Here is a 17,853-nt window from a genome sequence, read left to right on the forward strand (position 1 = left end):
CTGCTTGTGATTTTAGTTAATATAGAACTAGACAAAAAACAAAGTCTTATATGTACCATCTACAAAGTTTGGGTTCAAATATAAAGGGTAAATGTTGACTTTTATCCTTAATTAAGTTATTGTTATATTAAAATTGTGTAAGTAGCTATTGGTGTTTTTTATAAACTCAATATACAAGATTTCACATTCATAAATCAAGGGCAAGAAATATAAATGTGGAATAGGAAAAATACATGAAATTTATGTAAAAAGTCGTTAAGTTTATAAACTTAAAATGCTTAGCATTGTTGCATTAAATTATGTGAAGAGCCTAGTAGCGCAACAGTAATAAGTTACATAAGATGTACAATAGGGTGTGCAAACAAAACACGGTGGGGTTTCTTTGCTTTGGATCCATCAATATTGATCTAGGATGTACGTTTACTCCGAGATAAACCGAAGAAACAACGGCTATGCTGTATCCAATCCCTGTTTTAACTATGTGTTAGTTTGTATCAGTGATTACATGTTCGACGCTAAAACACACTGCTTGTTTATATGATTTGTTATCAATGAAACGTTAAAGTTCCCTCGAGACTCGATTCGATAGGCCGTTGCGCTCCCACCGAAGCAATTTACGAGATCTTGAATGATAGATAATGTATCCAAATTATAGTCCGTGGCGTGCGAACGGCCTTTCTGTTAACGACGTATGAGGGAATGTGTAAACTGAGCTATCTTTCTAACACACTCTCATGGGGTGTCTATATTGTTTCGTAAACGATTTCGATGGTCCCTTGTACCTGTTCATGAATAAAGTGCTGTTTGGTTTGACTCGTATTTCGCCGAATATGAGGCTTCTTATTTTTTAGCCGGCAGGTGACTGGTTGCGAGAGCGGGATGCACGTTCCGAAGAGTAGGTACGAAAGCTGTGAGCCGGGAGAACAGTTCGCTGTTCAGCGGAACAGTCTTGTGTCGGCACGGTTAGCGGCCGACCGCATTACGTATCTCCAATACACATACAAGTTCAAACGTCAAAAACTTTACGTGTTACATATCGGTTCTAAGCTTTCGAATAAATTTCTTATTTCGTAGCTATTATATTTAGTTTTTAATTTGTTTCCATTATTTCCGATATTTTCCATTGTTTTTATTATTATTTTAATGATCAGTTTCGTGTCTTCAATTTTGTGAAAAGCATTGGTATCGAGTGCATGCAAGATCCTGTTGCATCTTTATTGCGGTGAGTATTTTTAACGATATCTAGTTGGTCTATAAATTAGTCGGTCAGAGGGAATATACGGGCGTGCTAATATTTTGTTTTAACAGACAAGCCGACGCTTTGTTATCTAATTATGATAAGAGATGATTTTTACGTTTTATGATTACATACTTGTAATTATTATTATAGGTATGAAATGTATATTGTCAATGCGCGAAATGCATCATGTTAATAGGTATGTATATTGCATACCTATTAAATATTAATGTTATTTGATATTCATATTAGTTAATACATAGCTAATATTTTTTTTAATTTTTATCGTTCGTAAATATTATTGTAATTCAATAATTTAATTCAGAGGTCAACTGTTGTCAGGTTTTGTAGGTTTTGGTAGGTTCACCTAGGTACCTAGTTAGGTAATATGATTTCAAGTCTACTCATATTATTTTCGTTAGGTACCTATTTTTGGAGACCAACATTACATGCCTAGGTAGGTAGGTATATGAACTCATTTTTTTTATAAGTACCTATAGCTTCTAATTGTAACATCAGAAACCCAGGAGTAAAAGTCCCATTAAAATATGTCTCGCTAGTTCTAAGATTAGCAGCAAGAATTAACAAAAAAATATTTGATCATTATTGTTTAGTAACATATTATGAATGCTCAACTTGAGTAATACATACCTACACTTTATCTGTATATACCTATTTACATTTGTGATTTGAATATGTGGGTAGGTAAATAAATCAATTAGGTATATTTACTTTTTAAATAATATATGTACTTATATTGATAAACAAATATATCGAATTTAAAACCGTTATATCAATAATAAGCATTAAGTTTGGCATAGGTAAAATGTTTAAATTAAAAAACAACAGTGAGATAAAAAAAGTCCATTTTATTTTATATAGGTACGGTATTGTCTGTAATAGCCCAGTACCACGGGCTGATTTAAATGTTCCACGTTGTTGGCTAAAAAGAAAGAAACTCAATTTGAATATGCAAAAGCTAGTGCATACCTATTTTGGCAAACGTAGAAAAAAAAGTTGTTTTAATTTATAAGATAAAGCAAAAAATTTGAATACACCTTGATGAGATTGAAAACTTTATGTAAACAGGTTTGAGGTTACAGATTAATTTAGTAATATCTTATTCCTACCTAGAGTACGTACCTAGTTCGTTGGTACAAGGTACTTAATCAAAATTATATATGTATTTACCTAATTCTCGATATAAGAATTAAAATACTTATTTTTTTGTAATCTTTTATTATTATAATTTAAATTAAATCAATGAATATAAGTACTCTTTTTCTTATAAAGTTGTTTTACCGTTCCTACAAGATTGATATTAGAAATGACTTTAAATTTTCTTCTATATCGAAAGAAATATTATTCGAATAATAACATTATTTATTATTTTATTTACTTACATAAAGGTAAACAGTAGAATTTGTTATCAAAGATATTCTGTAGGTTATCATATTTTCTAAAACAAAGGTTTTTTTTAATAAAATTGTTGTTCTAGTAATTACTCGCTAAACTTAAACTTACATAACTAGAAAATACTTCGAGTTTAACAAGTTTCAAGTATAATGTTTGCATTGTTCTTAAATCGATTCTAAATTAAAATCAACGTAAAATGGTACATAAATGGAGCTCCGAGAACAGGGCCTGTTCAACAGGCTCGATTTATATTAGAATGCGGAATACATGCCCAGTTTGTCCCAGCAATAAAATTGGAGCCGTATGCATATTACAAATGTGCACTCGAAGTGAACTAAATGAATCAAGTTGTAAACACAGCTTAAAGTTCTATTGTAGAGTCGATGACCTGAACTTTCATGAATAAACCAGGATTCGTTTCACTAATCTTGTTTGCACATGAAGCAGTTTACAACATTGTTCAATGTAGATTACGAGGCGCCTGCTGCGATGTCCAAATGATATAAGCAATGGTTTGTAGTGTAGTTGTATTTATGTCGAATTTAAAGTTTTCGATGCAATTTATGACATGAAAAGCACTATTTTTACCGTGCTTCAGTTTTATACTGTTTGGCTTTATGACCCTTAAGAGATTGCGATCAATGACATTTGTAAATGAGAGAAGAATAGTTTTATTAATAATACCTATATTCAATCATTTTTTTGACATGATATTAAACGAGTGTGATTTGTGAATATAATAAGAAAGGGGACATGAACGTTACGAAATACCTAATTGATAAAATCGCTATACGTGTGCTAACCGACACAAAACGTGACAAAAACCAACATTACTACCAATGTAGTCTATATTCCATAACTCCACTATCCACATCTCGTAAGGGATGATTAATGGTTTTACGAAGGGATTACAGCAAACACAGAGAAACAATAACAAACATCACTTTGTAGTTTTTTGGAGCTGTGCTAACGAGCTAATCTAAGAAGATTATCCTTTAATGATATTTTTGAAGATAGAAGGAGTTTATCTGAATTCAGATTAAAGTTAGATAGGACAACAATGAAACGATAATAAATGTAAAGCCTTGTTAATTACAAGTCTAAAGAGGCTTAGCGTAGCTTTCAAGTTTTAATGGTTTCTTTAAAAATAGATTAGAAAGATTTTTATGGATATTTGTGGTCGATGAACTTATACAAGATATTTGGGTTTTGGATATAGGTATTATTTGGAATATTTCGATTAGGTATTACACAATATTCACACACATTATTAGGTACTTAGTCAGAATTCAAATAAAAATTTAAGTATTAATTATTGCCATTACCTATACTAGGTATGTTATTATTTGGAATCGTCATGATATAATCAGTAAGGATACCGACTTGCATTAATATAAGGATACTTACGCAGACACGAATAACAACGACGCGCCATACGTTCACATGATTTTCACCCTGATTTTTATAACCATTTAACTAATGCATTCAGACCTGTCTCCGTGTAGGGTATGGTCGGCTCAGGCCAACCGACAAAGACCACAATGGGACGATTGAATGACAAAGCCGCTTCGGTCCACTGCTGCGTTCACTACACCATGGTACAAAAACCGGTCAAGAGCGAGCCGGCCCCGCCTTTGTGTCAAACATTCTGTGAGATTCATTTTCGACTAGATTGCTTTTATTGTGTGTTAACTTTGATATGCAGCATAAATAGAATATTTGAAATGCTTCGCGGTTGAAGATCAAAATTCATTAAAGGTCAAATAACAAGGTGTTAGGAAATTTTTATAAAAAGAAGTACGTAAAAGCAGTTAATTTTTTATAGAAACTTGAAAACAGATATAATAGTACACTTTAAAATTTAAATGATAATATTTAATTTCCCCGAGAAATTAATGCAATTGTTCCGTTTTAATGTCATTGTATCTATTAATTATGTTGATTTAATAATAATAAATAAATCGGAACGAATGTTAATTAAGCGAATCACACACTGTTTGTCTTATTGGAAATTAATACATTGACATTGAATTAAACATATATTAATTTCCGATAACACAAACAGTGTGTGATTTCTTTCGAATAAACTTATTTAGTCAGCATTTACTGAGGAATGTCTGGGTTATCTACCTAATAGGATACTAAAGAGCTCAAGTCTTACCACGTTTTACTGACGTAAAAGAATTTGAAACACGATGCTAAAAAGCTTATCCTGGAGATAAACAAACATTTTAAGAGAGTCTCAAATGTGATTTCTATTGTGATTGAATTCAAGCTTTGTTCAATGCAGACTACATCCAATTTTCCATCTTAGACTTAGACTTTAATCTCGGGCTACCTATGCAATGTATGAAACCGACCGATATTGAAAGGGGAGAAAAACAGGACTATCATAAATCATCATAGAAATCTAATATGAATTAATTCTTTCCATCTCATCAGAAAGAAAGGCATCTGTTTTCGTGATTGCTCACGAACACGAAAAGGAAAATAATCGTAAGTCATTAGCGTGTCGGTCTGTATTGACATGAGCGCTTCCATATGTATTCATAAAATTGTTGCATAAATGAATTACTTAGAAGTGTGCCAGAGGCGTGTCTACTATTAAAAGCAAACGGCCGCCCGGTTGATCGAATTTCCATCGGAACTGCAACATTTTTGTTGTTTGCACTATTTCGGGACGAGATAACGTTTAATACTCGACTTATAGATCTGGTACATTTTAATAGTGTCATTTTTAAGGATTGATTATTGATTTAAATCAAGCAATTTTAGTTTAAATTGTGTTTCAAAGTTTATATGTTAAATTGTTAATGCGATCTATTTCTTATTGTTCTCGTAAACTTAAGTCTACAGTAGGCATCCTTAAAAATTTTATTTAAATTAATTTAGTCATTATTTATAAGATTGTCGAATGTCTATACCCGGATTCTTTAGGAAGAACTCTGACAACTTCGAAATATGTACATATTTCATTGGTCGCAAACAAGTTTTGGTGTAATCAATAATTAGTAACGTGGATAGGTATATTCTAGCTTCTTATATTAAAAATTGAAATAAACACAATCTATGCGTCATATGTGTGATAATAATTAATTAAAATCATATATATACTAGAGGTCCGCCCTGGCTTCGCCCGTGGTACATATTTCGCAATAAAAGGTAGCCTATGTCCTTTCTCAGGTATCAAAATATCTCCATACCAAATTTCATGCAAATTGGTTCAGTAGTTTAGGCGTGATTGAGTAACAGACAGACAGACAGAGTTACTTTCGCATTTATAATATTATAGGTCTACCAGAATCTGATGGCATATTTATATTTATGAAATAAAAGATTTTCATGTGGCAACTTATTTGACAACTATCAAATTGGTTGTCAAATTATTTGTCTTTTTTGCAGTTGATAAATAATTTTTAGGATTTTGTCTAAAAAATCTTCGAAAATGTCGAAAAATCCGCTGTGATCACAAGCAAGAGGTGTTGTTTATAATGTGTATAGAAAAATATTTGATGAAGAAGGGTCAAACACATCACAATTTTCAATTTAGAAGATTTTATAGGTAAATTGGACTTACCCGCTTTGACACTTTCAATTAAAAAATATTATATGTAGGTAACTATAATATTGTTTGTTGATTGGAATATAATTTTATGAAAACTTATTACAGGAGTTTCCAATACGGCTATTCGTCAAGTCCAAGCTGTCCAAGTCAATTTTATAATGTGTGTATCTGTTAATACTTACGAAAATAAACATTGTTTTGTTTTATTTTTATTTTATTTTATAAAAAATTATAAGCAGTCTAGTTTTCTATCGATATAACATCGATATTTTCACATGGCATAATGATAATGAACATACAAATATAGGTATATGTGTAAATAATAATATGTATTATGTATTACCTGCATAAAAGTAATATGTATATTATACATGTAAGTATGTACCTACATAATATTAAGTGGATATCTCATTATTAAGTACAGTATTGTCCACTTATGTAATGTGACTGTGATATTGAGAACAAACTAAAAAATAATTTGGAAAATCCAAAAGTGCACGCCTCATAATTTTTTTTTAATAAATATTTATTAATTATTATTTTTGTTTATTTAATAACAATTAAACCACATCGAATCAGACCCTGAAAAATGAAAGGGTTCTATTCCTGAGCATACTCAAGCGTAAGAGAAAAAAAAAGACTCGATTAGTAAAGTATTTCGGTCGCTATCGTGTTAACAAGAAAAAGGATCCGCACATACAGACACACGGACGTCCAAGACAGAACTTTTTTAAACTGTTTTTTAACTAGTTTAAATAACAAAAATGACATCAAAAATATCATGAACGTTAAAAATAGTGTTTTTTCTTAATATGTGTGTGTATGTATTATCTTACAAGTGCAATGTATGATACATAAAGACATTTTAAGTTTGAAAAATCAGATGTTTTGCGCGAAGTGACAGTAGTACCCACCTCAACGCTTCGCATAGTCCATTTTCCCTAGGGTTGCACACTCAAAATTTTGATTTCCCTAATTGCCATCAGATTCTGGTTTACCTATAGTATGGATATAACTAAACGAAATAAACTGTTTGTTTCTTGGCTATTTAAGTAAAATGTACCTACAATTATTTTAAACGGCATCACACTTCCTATTACTATTCAATGGGGTTATTGTGTATATTCTTAGTATTACCTACTAATTAATAACTAAGTACCTATTAAGTTAACTGCGGCAGACGCAATAAAGTGTTACAAAATAACTTTGCAATGTTGGATAATACCGAGCGAGCTTTTGCTATTTCATATAATTAACAAGGACTCGTAAAGTCTATGTAAATAATTAATATGCACATATTTTATTTAAACACTGATATAATAATGTTTGTCAAACTGTCCGACGTTTGGTTTGAGCTAAACAAATATTTGCACAACCTCTTTTTGCTGTTAAAGCTATATGTATATATATACACGTTATTATACAATACATAGTCGAGTCGAATGAATAATGCAGAATTTTGATATTGGGACTAAAAGCAAAGTTGAAGTAATTTATTAAATCACATTGATATTCGATATTTACCCCGGCCGCGGCGGGAAATTTATGTCTCCGTCACAGATAATGTCCATGTCAGCTATTAGTCGGTGGTAATATCAGAAGGGGCCAATCGGGTCGTGCTTATCATCCAGAGGCACTCGGGCGACACTCACCTGTCATTATGACAAGCGGAAATCACCGGTAATGACGTAGTTTTACTAGTCATTTGCGTAACTTACAAGAATTGAATTTTGTAAATCGTTTTATAAAGAGGGCTTATAAGTTAAGGAACATTATATTGTATGGATGTATTCATCATTCAAAAAATATTTAATATTTTTGAATGAAATAACACATAGAAAGCAATATAAAGCAAAGCGTCCGAAAAGCAACGTAAAATACGCGGTAATTATCCACTCAATGGTACAAATTGCCAATAGATAGTGTTATTTCTAATTGCCTCATTATCCTATTAAGCGCGCTTGAAGTATTTAACTATTTAACACTTACACGTGCTTATTGTATTAATTTCTACTAAAATTTAATTTAATCGTGTTATTAATAATAATGTATTTTTGGGTCTTGTATGTTTACTACTTATTGAAAACATAATTGAAAAATTAGTTTAGTTTCCACATGGAAAGCGGATTAAAAAATGCTTTACATAACAATAACAACAATACCACATCCATCGATAATTGAATTATCTTAAACCGGCTCAAATATTTCGTCATAAACATTATCGTAACAAACCCATTGTCTAGCAAGCTATTTATTTTTAATGAGACATGAAGACGTTAACGAGACCATAATTCCAGGTGTCGGCGTTTATGAAAGATATAAAAAAACGTAATTACAAACCCATTCATTGATACTTACCGACTTCTGGGAACAAGGACGTATAAACACTTTCAAAGTAGTGTTCTGTGGCAGTTGGGAGAAATGTTTTGTCGAACATTGTAACTTAATCTTTCTTTTGTTTTCGTTTTTGTAAGATTTTATTTTTGCCGCTGTGTGATATATTTATAAGTTGCATTCAGCATTTTGAAAAATTGATACATTTTTTCAGGATATTATAACGGTTTCTCATTATATGGTTGATCTCTGAGTATAGAGCATTTAATTAGGTACCTTTTAAATTTATTTGTTCGTAAACTTTCAAACATTATACAATTATTGATAGTATATTTATTTAGATAGTGGGGCTTCAAGCTCGTGAATTAGTTAGTCAAAAAATATTTTCCTCTTTATGATAAAAAAGAAAATTTACCAACCGCCTGGGTTGCTCATCTTTTTTTGACGTTTGCTAGCGCCCGCGGTAAAACTTCACAAAAGGATCTTGGTGAAGTTATGAATGACTGGCATTCTTTGTTCCATTCATTGTGGTACCAGCGTTAAATAAAATGTATGCGACAATATCATGTCAGAGATGAAAAACAATGGTGCGCTATTGTAAAATTTTTATTCTGTCAGGCGTTACAACTTACAAGGTGTTACATTCTTGTCTTATTCCGAGATAATATAGTTACTACAAAATGCAGTGGTTTGGATTTTGATCATTTTTCTTTTCTTACCTATAGGTAAGAACTAAGAACTAAGAAGTGATCAATGTAACTCTCTTTTCTTCTGTTCCCGCACCACCTCTGAGTAGTCTTAATAATGTTTAAAATTGAAGGCCATTTAGCTTGAGTTGGGTAATAAATGTAAACAGTTAATCTTTTTTATTGATATCAATTAATCAGCGTAACGACTGGTATTACATATGTATTTATCTAAGTTTTATACGTTATTCAATGTCAAGCACCTTTCTCCTTATTGATCCTTTGTTTTTAACATACTTGATGATCTAAATGTGGTTTGTTATTCCGTACCACTGGTTTCCAGGAATGTCCATAGTCCATAGTAACTATGGCCACGATTTTTTAGGATGCATCAAGCATGACAGTCGACTGAGGACGGATAAGGTAGGATGCGAGGTGCTGAACCCTAATACGGTAGGATGCCATAATAATGAATGCATTCCATTATTAGACTCGGCATAGGTAAAGGGATAATTATTTGCAGCTTTCTTGTGTAGGTGTGCGGTTATATTAAATGAATGCAAAAAACAGCTGATTAATCTAGATTCTAGAGAATCGACTTTTAAGAATTGATATTTGTATAAATTTATATCATAGGAATTTATTTATGTGGGGTTTGATAATATAAATTCTGTATAGTTTAAAACTTTAAACTAACTAATACTAACTCTTTCTTTCTTATTATCAAATAAAATAATTGGAATAAAGCTACGTCGGTACTTGGTCGATTTCCCCTATTATATTTGAGTGGTCATTGCTATGTAGGTAGTTATGTACCTATACATGTACATCTGTACGTGACAATGCATAATATATTGTTTTTTCGTATTACAATGCAGATTTGTCAAACGTACCTATTTGGTTCATCGCGATACTAGATTTGACAAGGTCGGGTTTTTGACCGCCGCGGCAGAGGCCGGTCAATACTAGTCATGAGCATTATCATAAATTATGTATGCCTAATATTCTTATCTTACTAATTTTTTAAAACATATTGGACTACATCTCTGCTACTAATATGTATAATAAATGCGAAAGTTTGTGTGGATGTTTGTAACTCTTTCAGGCAAATACTACTGAACCAATTATAATGAAATTGGGCACATACCTACATTTAGCGTAACTTGGATTGACACCGAAAACAGGTGTCTGATTTATATTTCTTGCTAGTACCTAGTTATTCTGACATTTCAAATGTAAATTTACAATTTCTTTTGTCAAAGATTTATTTTTAAGTAAACCTATGAATTTAACTACATACTTAGTATTTTAAAAATAATACATAATACGATTTATATGAAATCATTTGATAACATAAATATAAATAATTTGGAAAATCCAAAAGTGCACGCCTCATAATTTTTTTTTAATAAATATTTATTAATTATTATTTTTGTTTATTTAATAACAATTAAACCACATCGAATCAGACCCTGAAAAATGAAAGGGTTCTATTCCTGAGCATACTCAAGCGTAAGAGAAAAAAAAAGACTCGATTAGTAAAGTATTTCGGTCGCTATCGTGTTAACAAGAAAAAGGATCCGCACATACAGACACACGGACGTCCAAGACAGAACTTTTTTAAACTGTTTTTTAACTAGTTTAAATAACAAAAATGACATCAAAAATATCATGAACGTTAAAAATAGTGTTTTTTCTTAATATGTGTGTGTATGTATTATCTTACAAGTGCAATGTATGATACATAAAGACATTTTAAGTTTGAAAAATCAGATGTTTTGCGCGAAGTGACAGTAGTACCCACCTCAACGCTTCGCTTATGAGGCGTGCAATAATCAAATTGTATTAATCAGTATTCTATTAGGTACTTACTGACTTTCCAGTTTATCAAGTATTTTATAGGATTAAAAAAAAGCTAACCATCATGATCATATTATATAAACCTTATCATAAACTGTTGATAATTATGACATTTTTTATCTATAATAAAAACTACATTGAATTTTTATTATATTATATTTAGCGGTTTTAAATTTTAATCACTTTTATAATACCTACTAATATTGTATATAATCAGATTTTTATTTATTGGGCCTTTTTCGGCCTATAGCAATTAGCACTCAGGCAGACAGGGATCACGTATAATAATCGAATAGTAAATTAGTTTTTAAAATTAGGTATATCTTTAAGACTATCAACATAGATTTAAAATTCGTACTTATTAACGCCAAGCTATAGAGGTATTATATAGAAACAGCCATCTTTGTAATGGAACAGTCTAGACTAGCAGTTGATGGTGACTCTGGAACGCAATGTATACTCCATACTGGTATTTAATCTATATGACCTTACTAAGAGCTTATTACATTGTTAGGGGATTGTGATAAATATTTCGGTATTTGTGACGGTTTTCCTACTTATTTTCAATTGTATTTACCCCATGACGCGACCTTGAATTTTTACTCTTAACGCGCCTTAAGCGGGTGATCCATTGGCGAGCAAAACCGCTGGTTCGCTAACGAACTCGCGAGCCAAAGGTCTAAACCGCCAATGGAGCACTTAAAAGTCTGCGGACTTAAAGAACGGCGAATTTGCTCGCTGGCTCGTTGTGCATGCTTGAAATTCGAAGTCCGCGGTCCAGAAAACCGCCAGTGGATCAGGCGAGCCGGCGAGCCTACAGTCTTTTTGCGACTTTCGTGTAGACCGCACGCGCTGCGTCTAGCTACAAAAATGGATTTACGCTCGTTTCGTCGCGAGTTTGTGTCGGAATTTATAAAATGTTTTTAGGAACATGATTGTCTATGGAAGTACATCAGCAGAGACTATAAAAATCAATTGCTAAAAACTTCCGCGTACAATAAACTTTTAGAGATCTACCAAAAAAATGATCACAACGGTACAATATCTGATATTAAAAACACCATTCAATATCTGCGTCTTTTCTTCTTTTTTTGTTCTTTCTCCTGATTTAAAAGTACCCCCAAGTAACACGCCATGACTTCGCCAACGATGAGAGTAAACTGTTTGGTACGCTAATGGATCACCAACGCGAGTCGACGAGCCAACGAGTCAACGATCTAAACCGTCGGCTCGTCGGCTCGCCAGTGGATCACCCGCTTTAAGAAGTTTCACTTCATAAAACATCCCTTCTGATGTTCTATAAAAACTTTGAGCATAGGTACTAGACCGTCATTATTACATAATTATTTATAATAATATAACAAAACATACATCATACGTGCCTATTAATTTGATGAATTAATCCACCGTTTTATTCTTATAATTATCCACTTAATCCATTGCATACCTATATTTCTTTTATACCTATATCCATTCATTATACTGGGTATATGTATTATGTACACGTCTTGTAGAATTACATTGTAGCTTTCAAAGAGCCGCTATGATTCGCATTTTTTAATAATCGTTTTGTATTGATTGCAAATGATAATTAACACTACTTTTTATTGAATTGATTACATAAAAACTTTCTTAGCGGTCTTGAGAATGGATTGTGTTTTAATTGTGGAAAGATAACAGACCCATTGTTGTGCACTTTCATGTATTGCATCGTAAACAATACGGTTTTTTATGTAATTACAACTAGTTTCTGAATACATTACTTTAAAACGTCTTGCTTATATTTTTTTGGTCCTATCAATTGAATTGAGAATAGAAATTTCTTTAAAACTTGCTTAACTCATAGTTACATGCATAATATATGATAACGATATCTCGCGAATAAACTATGCTTTCATATTTGATCGCCGGGTGATCCAAATTCATCAGTCTCATTCTAACAACAAAGGTACCTAAATACCATAAATCTCCAATAGAAATATGAAAAACCATTACATATATGTTACGATTCGCGGGGAGAATTCGTTAATATAATATTTCCCATACCTATTCATGTGTAGCTGTAGATAAATGAATGGTGTATTTTTCTGACTGTATACAACTACGTATTCAAACTTTATATTATGACGATGATAATAGTTAAAGATTTTTATGCTATGATGCTTTGTAATTTGTTTGAAAAAATCTTCATAAGTAACACGTATTCTAGAAACCTGCAATGTTATTTTAATCCGCTAAATCTGATGGCTGATGCGTGAAGGTGATGGCTTTGAATATTTTTGCACTATCAGCTGTATGACATCTACTAAAGGATAAGCTGGATGACTCTTATATTTGCTAGGTTAAAAATAAATTACTTTATTCATGAGCTTTATAGCTATGAAAGAGTGGAGGTATCCGCAGCGTTATACTAAATGACTGTGCAATTTAATAAATAAATAATCTACCTACTAGGTACTATTAGATGTGCATAACTACAACTTTCGAAATCACTCAAACATTTCATTTCTAGATAATGTATTAAATTTTGCATAAAAACTTCAAAATATAATTTTCCTCAATCATTAAGTATTTACAAATTATTTTTATTTCTACGATATTGGAGGAATGCTCATAAAGCTCCATTATCGACATATTTTCAACACGCAATATAATTAAACACAATTTACGATGTATTAAGTTAAACGTAGGTACCTATTTACATATTGCTTGGAATGTAGATTGTAGTTATCGCCAAACAGATGTTTTAAAATATTTTATCTATAACAATTTTGACCCGTCATTGACCGTGACGCTATAAATTTTGTGGAATAGAGGCTTTAAGGAATGTTAAGCCTGTTCAAATCAGGTGTGTCGGTTTCAAAACGTTGCAAACAGGTTGTATGCAAATATCTAACATAATCTTAATGTGATCTTTGCGGATATCTTTGAAAGTAGTTGTACATAGTAATAAAATATTTCTTTTGCCGTGTTACACGATATTATATTCGAACCGTTATCTCAGTTTCCTTTCAAACATGTCTTTATAATTATTAGGTTTTAGGTAGGTAGGATTTTAATAAAATGTTTGTGTAAAATATTTATTTATGAATATACCTTAAGGGAAATCAAATAAGAAATGAAGTAATAATCGCTTCCATAATCAAAACAGTTTTTATACCTTTCTGAAAAACTTTGATTTCGATATTATGATTTTATTCATTCGGGGGTGCGTTTTTATTTTTAAATGTTAATTACTTGTTTAAAGGTAAATAATATATAACCTATATAAATAAATAAGTAATAATCTTTATTGCACTGTTAAAATGGTACAAATGATATAATTGTAGAAATTGAGTAGGTAGGTAAGTAATTGCTTTTTGGATGTAGTTTACTAGATAACATTTGTATCTAATTTTGTATGAATATCGCTTTATAGCAAGATGAACGAATTAGGTAACTAGGTACCCAATTAAATTTCATTTTAAGGGGGAAAACAAATAAATGCAAATCGAAAGAACATTACTCTCAGTCTTGATTTAAGGAGACTATTCTTTCATTCTTATGGATAAAGTCACAGTATTACAATATAAAGTGCTTTAAGATCCTACGTTAGTTATTTATTGCAATAATTATTTTAAATACACTGTGGGTATATCATAGACTAGCGGACCGCCCCGGCTTCGCCCGTGGTACATATTTACGTTTTCTCTACATAAAAACCATCCTCGTACTTCAAGGAATATAATAAAAAAAGAATTATCGAAATCGGTTCAGCCGTTCTCGAGTTATGCGCTTACCAACACATTTTGCGATTCATTTTTATATATAAGATTCATCCATTTACCATAATCTTGACAACATAATTCAACATTTAATAAATTATAACATAGTTTAATGGTTAATTATGAAGCTATTAAAACATGTGCCGTGTAGATGATAATTAATACATATAGCATTAGATAACACACAAATATAGACAATTAGACAATAAAGTAGGTAGGTAGTTGTTAAATATCAAATAGCACAGAATAATAACTAGTAGCTAGCTACAAATAGTTAGAATTTCTGATCGAGAGTACCAAATTGTCCGTGTGATCTTCAATTGAGTTATAAATTTCGTAAGGCTCCTCTAAAAAGACTTGACTAGATCGCAGTCGGGTTGCGACGTGCATCACAATGCTCACAAATAGCTGATGCTGATTTATTTGCTAATCATATAATATTTTTAACAAAAAGGAAGTGGCCAGCTCGACGTCGTACTTCTTTTAAAACTGTAGGTATATATATTATATAGTAAGTATATGAAACGCAAATGTAAGAAATCTAAGTCTACGAAACGGTTTATCTTTAGTAAAACAACATTATAATAGTGTAGATAACCTTGTTGAACAGCTTTGACTTTACCCCTGAAATTATGTTTTAATTATTCTCAATGTTGATATTCTAGACTGACTAATGTCTGTAGGTACTTACATATACATATATACATACATATATTATGAATGAGAAAGTCAGTCCTTTGTACAATTTCATTCAAAGGCTGAATTCATTATCCTATTTCATGAAATTTGACAGGATACTACCTACTTGAATTTACATTACGAATGATTTTAAAATATTTTTTGCTTCTACCTTTTACACCATTTTTTGTATTGCTATAAAAATATTTTTAAGAAAATTAAAATATGTAAATAAATTTAATATAACTGATTCATAATTTTAGTATGTATTTATTAATGGAGGATTCACTATACCTTTAAACATTGCTCCCTATCTTCACAAATAACCTGATATAATATGTACTTAAAGTTCTGATAGGAACCATAAAAATAATATGTTCTTCCTTTTTAACAGAATAAGGAATCTTCGTTCGTTGCTAAAGTTATTTTGTTATAACTGGAATGGTTTTGAAAGTTATATTAACATGCTTAAAACATATTCATGCCAAAATAGCCATCTTGAAAGCTTAGTACTGGTACGGAATAATTAATAAGGTCCTGAAATATTTATTTTATTGATGAATAAGTTCTAATACGGTTGAATGAATATTGCATGTACATATTCAAATTATTATTATGTATATCCAATATATATGTATATTACATATAGGTTAATAAAAGTACCTGGGTTACAGGCGGGCGAAAGCAAAGCTCTAGCGAATTTAATTATTAATGTGATTGGAATAATTAATTATGAACAAGATTAACAGCATATAATAACGTTTATTCTAAGAGAAAGTTAACCTAGGTATATTTACTGAGGGCTTTGTGCAGCACATGCAGTTGATATAATCGATAATGGCGTATAGAAAAGCTCATTCACTGCCTTGTTGTGAGTCAATAGGCACTGATTTAAATTAAGAGATAAAGAACGAAAATACCTATGGAATTATTTTTGAAGTAAAACTTCTTTAGGCGCGACTAGGGAGTAACTCAGATTTTTTTTCTGACGGAAGTAACGCTTACTATAGTCTGTGTCAGTCTGTGTAGTTTCCGCCATTTAAAAATAATAATTCTGATTGGTTGTAAGTATATGTCATATACTACACGCTTCTTGACATACGCCAGCTAGTGGCAAATATCATAATCAATTAGGTTTATTTATTTTCAAATTTTCAAACGGATCAATTGTGAATAGCAAAGTGAATGAAAAATTCAACAGTTTTAAAAACATTATTTTAAATTGCAAAATTTTTTGAAAATCTCTAAATATACTTGTTTATTTATTACTTTTAAAATAACTAAATTAAAAATAAAAATAAACATGTTGCGGATTATAATCAATCTATTTTAAATATTGCTGAAGACAAAGTAGTATCCATAGCAACAGATATGTATATAGGTTGTCATTCAGTTGAACAAGAAGCATATGTACGCCAACAATTTCATAAAATGTCAGTTATTGATACAGGAGGATCGCCTTATGAAATCATATTAGTTCTTAACAAATTTTACATTATTACAACCAATATTGATGTATCTGATGGCTTAGCCAACGGTTGTGTTGGAAAGTTAGTGTATATTGAACGTGATGACAGTGATAACATCATACGCTTATGGCTTGAGTTTCCTGGTAAGATAGGAGAGAAAATTAGGAAAAAAGCTGCCCATCATATTCAAACTCTAAACATTAGTAGAACAGCAGTCCCAATTTTACGAAGATCGTCATCTGTACCAATGAATAGAAATAAGACAATATTTGCAAAGAGAAATCACTTTCCATTAGTATCTGCTTGTGCGCTTACAATACATAAGTCTCAAGGTGGTACTTTTGATCAAATCGTTTATGAATACAATAAAAGTCACAGTCAGCAGCTGTTATATGTAGCATTATCACGAGTAACTGATATAAATGGATTGTTCATTGTCTCAAACACCGATGACAACAAATTTTATCATGGAAGAAAGCGTCCAGGGGGAATAGTTGATTTACAGTGTGAATTTGAAATACTTTCAAATTCTCGCCTAATAACACAACAGGAAGAATTATATAACCTTGTAAATGAGAGTAACATTACACTATTTTCCTTCAACTGCCAAAGTTTACGTGCTCATGTTTCTGATCTGAATGATAAAGTATTAAAAAGGTCCACATTGCTGTTATTTTCCGAAACTTGGATGAAAAATGACGAACAAATTCTTATTGAAAATTTTTATTGCGTAACCCAATACAAACGACCCAACTCAACTGCTGGTGGAGTAGCTGTATATCATTCATCTACAGATACACTGAACAATGTAACACCAATTCTAAATATTTCACAAACGATATTA

The 17,853-nt window shown here is 31.2% G+C and overlaps 1 protein-coding gene across 1 annotated transcript in view; it reads left to right on the forward strand.

Moving 5' to 3' along the window:
• The first annotated feature begins 961 nt into the window (after positions 1–961).
• The window catches only part of Sulf1 (Extracellular sulfatase Sulf1), a 61,741-nt gene continuing 44,849 nt past the window's right edge, over positions 962–17,853 (forward strand). Inside the window, exon 1 of the mRNA XM_090119714.1 lies at positions 962–1,222. The gene's annotated coding sequence lies outside the window, so the exon portion shown is untranslated. The remainder of the gene's footprint in view (positions 1,223–17,853) is intronic.

This window comes from Colias eurytheme, chromosome 3 (assembly GCF_061535395.1).
Source record: "Colias eurytheme isolate Ceu_HAF_F1 chromosome 3, ilColEury1 Martin Lab GWU primary, whole genome shotgun sequence".
Taxonomy (NCBI): domain Eukaryota; kingdom Metazoa; phylum Arthropoda; class Insecta; order Lepidoptera; family Pieridae; genus Colias; species Colias eurytheme.